The sequence below is a fragment of the Macaca nemestrina genome, chromosome 9 (genome assembly GCF_043159975.1).
Source record: "Macaca nemestrina isolate mMacNem1 chromosome 9, mMacNem.hap1, whole genome shotgun sequence".
NCBI lineage: Eukaryota > Metazoa > Chordata > Mammalia > Primates > Cercopithecidae > Macaca > Macaca nemestrina.
Genome location: NC_092133.1, coordinates 1,908,337 through 1,916,462, shown reverse-complemented (window position 1 = coordinate 1,916,462; position 8,126 = coordinate 1,908,337). Strand labels below are relative to the sequence as shown.

The window sequence follows — 8,126 nt, the reverse complement described above, 5'->3', positions numbered from 1 at the left end:
TGGCCTAAAAATATCTCGTTTTGTCTGTTCTTATCAGCCTGCCCAGCTACTTAGGTCATAAGTCAAATACTGGAAGAGCCCCTGAGCTGACTGGGATTGCAATGCATTGTGGGCCGCAACAAAACGCAGCAGGACAACCCCAAAGAAAACACCTACAGCCCCTGCCCAACAACCAATAGGCGACGTCCAGGAAGACTGTGACCACCCCCCACAGTACTCAGCCTATGAGGAAGCGAGGGCGGGACCTGCACCCTACACCCCCTACCCAACAACCAATAGGCAACATCCAGGAAGGCTGTGACCCCCCCCCCCCACAGTACTCAGCCTATGAGGAACCAGGGGAGGAACCTGCACCCTACAGCCCCTACCCAACAACCAATAGGCAACATCCAGGAAGGCTGTGACCCCCCCCACACAGTACTCAGCCTATGAGGAACCGGAGGCGGGACCTGCACCCTACACCCCCTACCCAACAACCAATAGACAACGTCCAGGAAGACTGACCCCCACAGTACTCAGTCTGTGAGGAACCAGGAGAGGAGCCTGCACCCTGCAGCCCCTACCCAACAACCAATAGGCAACGTCCAGGAAGGCTGTGACTCCCACAGTACTCAGCCTATGAGGAAGTGGGGGTGGGACCTGCACCCTACACCCCCTACCAAACAACCAATAGGTGAAGTCCGGGAAGACTGTGACCCCCCCCCCACAGTACTCAGCCTATGAGGAACCAGGGGAGGAACCTGCACCCTGCAGCCCCTACCCAACAACCAATAGGTGAAGTCCGGGAAGGTTGTGCCCCCCCCCCCCATAGTACTCAGCCTATGAGGAACCAGGGGAGGGACCTGCACTCTACAGCCCCTACCCAACAACCAATAGGCAAAGTCCAGGAAGGTTGTGACCCCCCCCCATAGTACTCAGCCTATGAGGATCTGAGGGAGGGACCTGCACCTTACACCCCCTACCCAACAACCAATAGGCAAAGTCCGGAAAGACTGTGACCCCACAGTACTCAGCCTATAAGGAACTGGGGCAGGACCTGCGCAGTTAAATGGGTTAAACGGCTTGTTGTAACCCTGCTGGGTATGCCTGCCCACCAGACACCCGATCTTGCAAAACCATCTTTAAAAGTCTCACTTTCGCTGTTCTCTGGGTCTCTGAGTCCATTCTTTGGGTTTGGACAGGTGAGTTTGTTTATCATATCTGAGCCACAACCCCTGTTAGGCTGTTCCCAAATTGCGGTAAAGAATACCTGAGACTGGGTAATTTATAAAGAAGAGAGGTTTAGTTGGCTCACGCTCTGCAGGCTGTGCAGGAAGCTGGCATCTGCCTGGCTTCTGGGAAGGCTGCAGGAAGATTTCGGTGCTGGTGAAGGTGAAGGGGAAACAGGCGCATCACGTGGCCAGAACGGGAGCAAGAGAGAGAAGGGGGAGGTGCTGCACACTTTAAACCACCACCTCTCAGGAGAACTCACTCACTGCTGTAAAAACAGCACCGAGGCCTGAGGGACCCACCCCCGTGACCCAAACATCTCCCACCAGGCCTCACCTCCAACACTGGGGATGACATTTCAACGTGAGATGTGGGTAGAGACACGGATGCAGACTCTGTCAACCCCTTCTCTGCCAGCGAACAGGCAGTCCCTGGGCCTCTCCCTCTGGCTGGAGGAGGCCCACACGGGTAACTCCCGAGCAGGAGGACTCTCTCTGCAGGTGCATGTGAGAACGTGTGCTTTCCCGGCCCCCAGGCTGTTCTCAGCGACGCCCCTTAGGACCTGCCCACCAGGACAGTGGTCCAGTGGTGGCACGCTGCCCCTCCTGGCTCACACTGCCAACCTACCATCACCAGTGCCCTGACGGCCCCACCCCATGGATTTCAACAAGCAGAACAAGCAACTCGACTCCATCCCAAAGATGTAAGGCCTTACCTTTGGAAAAGTCTGAATGATGTATGATTTGGGAATGGCCACATTTCATGTATACAATATTGATTTGATCTTTTTAAAGCAATTAAAATGCAGGCCAAGTGATACCTGGGAAAGGTCGCCATGGTGCAGGCAAAATCCCTGGGAACAGAGTTATCCTAGGCTGCCACATTGGGTGATTAAAAACCATCAGCATGGCCGGGCGCGGTGGCTCAAGCCTGTAATCCCAGCACTTTGGGAGGCCAAGACGGGCGGATCATGAGGTCAGGAGATCGAGACCATCCTGGTTAACACGGTGAAACCCCGTCTCTACTAAAAAAAAATGCAAAAAACTAGCCGGGCGAGGTGGCGGGCGCCTGTAGTCCCAGCTACTCGGGAGGCTGAGGCAGGAGAATGGCGTAAACCCAGGAAGCGGAGCTTGCAGTGAGCTGAGATCCAACCACTGCACTCTGGCCTAGGCGACAGGTCTCAAAAAAAAAAAAAAACCATCAGCATAAATTTCACTTACAAAAGTCACTTTTATTTACTACTCACTTCAGCTTTGTGCCCCCCAGCATCCAGGGAGTCACTCCTTTCTCTTTCTGAGACCGTTCCAGATGAATGAACATCAAACCATCCAGACTGCAGTGAGGATGGGCCTACGACAGAGGCAGCAACACCCTCCCGCGAGGCCATTGTCTGTGAGTCGGGTGGCAGCTCCAGCCCCTGTCGCATGATGCGAAATGATCATGGCCGGTTGGTCTGAATGCCAACACCCACCAGCCTCCAGCATGAGGTGTCCAGCACGAGGGGACACCTGTTCCTGGGACTGGAATTAAAGCATAGGCTGCGTCTACCTCACAGTGTCCCTGGAAATGTGAGAAAACTAAAAGGAAAGTGTCGTACAGGAGAAAAGTCCTAGACCATTCATTCCCCACACTGCCCGGATTGCATGAGGCACTGGGGTTCCAGGTGACAGAGACTCCTGCTGAGAGGAGAGCTGCCCCCAGTCCTGCGGGGGAGACTGACCTGCAAATAGCGTGTGCACGAAAGGCAGGAACAGACGTGCTTCGTGCCATGGTCCTGGGCAAACCAGAGGCCGCCAGAGGCCGAAGGATGCCGGACAAGTGGCTCTGAGGTGCTGCCTGCTTCCCCCACCACACCGCCCCCCGGCCACTCTGCTTCACCCCAAATGTAAGGAAGACCCCAGCACTCCAAGGGCAAACCCACTGACTCAGGGCCTGAGAGGGCCACGGAGACCCGACGGAGATGGGAGCAGAATCCACACTGCCTAGCTGGAGGTTTGTCGGTTTGTTGTCTGTTCATCTGTTGTTTGTTTGCTTGTTTGTTTGAAACTACAGTAAAACACACTATGTGGCATGTGGCTCTATAATTTTGGGCAAGTGCATAAAGTCATGTAACCAACAACACAATCAAGAGACCAGGCCCATGATCCCCAAAATTCCACTCCTGTGCCCCCCATCGCAGCCCCTGGAAGCCACTCATCTGTTCCCCTACCTGGAGTGCTGCCTTTTCTAGAATGTGATGGAAACAGAATCATGCAGCACTCAGCCTTCTGAGCCCAGCTCTTTGCCCTTAGAATAAGGCCCGTGGGGATTATTCCTGCAATTTTTCCTTGAACGTTTCCCGTTGCAGGAAGGTATCCCAGTTTCTTTATCCATTCGCCAGTTGGTGGATATCTGGATGGTCTCCACGTTGAGGCAGTTATCAATAAAGTTACTAGAAACATTCGCAGGGAGGTCTTTGTGTGAACGTGAGTTTTCATTTCCCTTGGGTGAACGCCCAGTAGAACCATTGCTGGATCATTGGGCAAGAGTGTGTTTAACTGTGTGAGAAACCCCCACACTGCTTTTCCGCCTTGGCTGCCAAACCATATTACATTCCCACCAGTGATGTGAGAGTTTCGATAGCCAGGTTCTGACAGTCACACCTGGGCCACCCAGGGCCCAGCTCAGCAGCACCTGCAGTTGGGGTTCATGAGGCACCTGCCAGTGCCGGCCTGGGGTGGGCCGCATTGTCTGTGGGTGTTGTTTTATATCCTTTTTAGCCTTTTCAGTAGGTGTGACGTGATGTTTTCATGCAGCTGTTATTTGCATTTTCCTGATGACTAATGACGCACAGCATTTTTTTTATGTGCTTATTTACCATCTGCACATTCGCTTTAGTGAAGGGTCTGTCCAAATTTCTCGCCCAGTTTTAAAATGGGGCTTTTGTTTTCTTACTGTCGAGTTTTGGTGTTCTTTGTATATTCTGGACAGAAGTCCTTAGACAGATAAGCACTTGTCATTTCATTGTTTTGCTTGCTGTTGTTGTGTTGAGACAGGGTCTCCCTCTGTTGCCCAGGCTGGAGTGCAATGGCTCAATCTCAGCTCACTGCAACCTCCACCTCCCAGGTTCAGCGATTCTCCTGCCTCAGCCTCCAGAGTAGCTGGAACTACAGGCGCCCGCCAACAAGTCTGGCTGATTTTTATAATTTTAGTAGACAGGGGTTTGGCATGTTGGTCAGGCTGGTCTCGAACTCCTGACCTCAAGTGATCTGCCCGCCTCAGCCTCCCAAAGTGCTGGGATTACAGGTGTGAGCCACCATGCCCAGCTTAGAAATGTATTTTGAAGAACAAAACTTTTAATTTTGACAAAATCCCATCAAGGAGTGTTTTGTTTCACGTCACCTCTAAGATCCCTTGCCTAACCCAAGCTTATAAAAATCATCTCGTATGTTCTCCAGGAAGCTTTACAGCTGTGGGTTTCACATTTCAGTCTATGATCCATTTGGGTTTATTTATTTTTTATTTATTGTTTATTTATTTTTGTTTCTTGTGCAAGGACTGGGTGGAGAGTCTTCTTTTTCTTGCATCTAGGTATCCAGTTGCTCCGCACCATGGCACACAGGACCTTCCTTTCTGTATTGAACAGCCTGTGCACTTAGTGTGGCGGTGACGGCCACGTCTTTCTGTATTGAACAGCCTGTGCGCTTAGTGTGGCGGTGACGGCCACGTCTTTCTGTATTGAACAGCCTGTGCGCTTAGTGTGGCGGTGACGGCCACGTCTTTCTGTATTGAACAGCCTGTGCGCTTAGTGTGGCGGTGACGGCCACGTCTTTCTGTATTGAACAGCCTGTGTGCTTAGTGTGGCAGTGATGGCCACATACATGTTGTATATAAATACTCAGCACGTGGGAATCTCAAAGTAGTGCCCAATAAACAGTAGCTGTAAAATTCCCACATTCTCTGTGTTGCAGAAGTTTGGATGGCAGGCAGGATATACCTCATATCAGAAAAGCTCTGTAAGCGCACCATGCTTTGTGGCTTAAGGAAAAAGACCCTCTTTCATCTGATCTTGACAATTGCCTGAGAAGAGTTACATAAAGACAGAGATGTGAGCCATAGTCCCTGAAGCCCACCTTGGATTCCAACAGCAATTCTGAAAGCCTCCCTGTGAAGTAAGGAGAGAGCGCAGTACCTGGCACCCTCTCCCCAACCCCCAGGAATATATATATACACACACACGTATATACACACACACACGTATATATATATATACACATACACTATATATACACACACATATATATATACACACACACTATATATACACACACACGTATATATATACACACACACTATATATACACACACGTATATATATATATACACACACACTATACACACACACGTATATATATATACACACACACACTATACACACACACACACGTATATATATATACACACACTACATATGTACACACACACACGTGTATATATATATACACACACACAGGTCCCCGACCCCCAGGAATATATATACACACACACATGTATATATATATATACACACACAGGTCCCCGACCCCCAGGAATATATATATACACACACACACACACAGGTCCCGACCCCCAGGAATATATATACACACATACACACGTATATATATATATACACACACACACACAGGTATAGTTTCTTACTGCTGAGTTTTGGTGTTCTTTGTATATTCTGGATACAAGACCTTTGACAGATAAGCATTTGTCATTTCATTGTTTTGTTTGCTGTTGTTGTGGTTTGAGACAGGGTCTCCCTCTGTCGCCCAGGCTGGAATGTGGTGGTGCAATCTTGGCTCAATGCAACCTCCACAACATGTATAGTGTGTGTGTATATATACATATACACACACACACATACACACACACTATATATACACACACACGTGTATATATACACACACACTATATATACACACACACACGTGTATATATATACACACGCACATATAGTATATGTATATATGTGTGTGTATATATACACATACACTATATATATGTGTATATATATGCACACATATATATACACACATACGTATAGTGCTTTATAAACATGAGACCTTATTGTTAGCATCCAAGGAGCCATATTTACAGATTCTGTACTTGAAGATTTTTTTTAATAATTGATTGGGTGATTACTTTTAGCTTTGCCCACTCGGGACATTATTTACTTTGTGTATGGCATAATTGATTTTGTAAACAGAGCATATTTAAACATAATTTGACAGCAATGATGGTTCATTTGATACTATCCTCTGGAATAATATTCATCAAGCCTTTCATCTTTGGCATTTGTCATAGCTAAAGCCAAACAAAGCCATAGTGAGTCGGGGCCAGTCTACCAACAGGCACTTCATCTCCTTTCCTCTGAGGGGAAGAAAAATTAACTCAAAGGAGTGTGTGCCAAAGGCAAGGACTCCCCAGCAGACCAAGCCTGAGTCACACCTGGGCCACCCAGGGCCCTAGCTCGGCAGCACCTGCAGTTGGGGTTCATGGGGCACCTGCCAGTGCCGGCCCAGGGCGGGAGGTAAGAGCTCCGTTCCAAAGTAAACCACACATCTGAGAGGTCAGCCAACCTGCTCCAGGCTGAGCAGGGATGACCCCGCCGCCCTCAACCCAGCAGCACCCGGAGGGATGCCCTTCCAGCCGGGGTCCCCTGTGTCAGGTCAATCTGATGCACGATCAGACTGAGAACTCAGCCGTGGAGGGCAGAGTCAGGGAAAAGTTTCTGCCGAGTCCTGCCCCAGGGAAACCACCATTCCTCCAAAGTCAATTCAGCACCACGCTTTGTTTCACAAATACACCAAAGGGTGGCCCAGGACTGGGATTCGCAGGGAAGCAGGGTCCTCCTACAAGGCACTGATCCTGGAACATCTAAGCCCATGGAACCCACACATGTCCCCGCCGACAGGCCACCGTCTGTAACAGGTGACCCCCGGGTCTCAGGTCCTCCAGGCTTTGGGCCCAGGCCACCGTCTGTAACAGGTGACCCCCGGGTCTCAGGTCCTCCAGGCTTTGGGCCCAGGCCACCGTCTGTAACAGGTGACCCCCGGGTCTCAGGTCCTCCAGGCTTTGGGCCCAGGCCACCGTCTGTAACAGGTGACCCCAGGGTCTCGGGTCTTCCAGGCTTTCGGAGGAAACCGCAGGTCGCTGCAGCATCTCCCGGGGTTCCTGGTGGGACAGGGCCGCGTCTTCACGGCATCTCTCTCTGGTGCTCTCTCTGCCTTGCTGGGGACCTGGCCTCTGCATCTCACCCTGAGCTCTTTGCTGCCCCTGCCCCAATGCAAATGAGGTATTTGCCCCTTCTCCTCCACCTGCAGAGGGCTTGGGAGCACGGCAGGAGCCGGCCTCAGATGTGGGAGCCATGGCAAGTCACATGGGGGTCCCTGGGGCTGTGGGACTCTCAGGTGCTGAATCTCTTCCCAGTTCTCCCACCTGCCCCCTCCTTCCTCCCTTCTCTCCATGTCCCAGCAACCCCCTCATGCTGGCCTCTGGGGGAGGACTGAAATTCACTTCCCTCATTTAGCTGTAGACCAACAGCCTGGCTCACTCAATGCCTCTCCCACTTTGCAAATCACAGAACTCATTAAGCTGCAAGCTAAGCACATGATCTCCCACTCCGCGTCCCACCCAGGAGCAGCTGAGAACAACCATGGGCGGTGCTGGAATGTCACACTGTCACCCCCGCCAAGGCCTGCCCCACCCCGCCTTGCATTCCTCAGCCCCTGTGAAGTTTCACAGTGGAGAGTTGCATTTTCACGCCACTAGAAATTACACCACTGTCCTCCCCACACATCCTCCTTATGTCCCCAGGCTCCACAATCCCTGACTCTGGACAGAAATGCAGGTATTACCCTTGCCCCTACTCTGCTTTGGTTACCCTG

At 50.9% G+C, this 8,126-nt stretch overlaps 1 long non-coding RNA gene across 1 annotated transcript; it reads left to right on the top strand.

Moving 5' to 3' along the window:
- The first annotated feature begins 1,064 nt into the window (after positions 1-1,064).
- Positions 1,065-3,171, top strand: LOC139356031 (uncharacterized). The gene is made up of 3 exons (XR_011607401.1): positions 1,065-1,181; positions 1,745-1,912; positions 2,476-3,171. It is a non-coding gene; the product is annotated as an uncharacterized lncRNA (long non-coding RNA).
- The last annotated feature ends 4,955 nt before the right edge of the window (positions 3,172-8,126 follow it).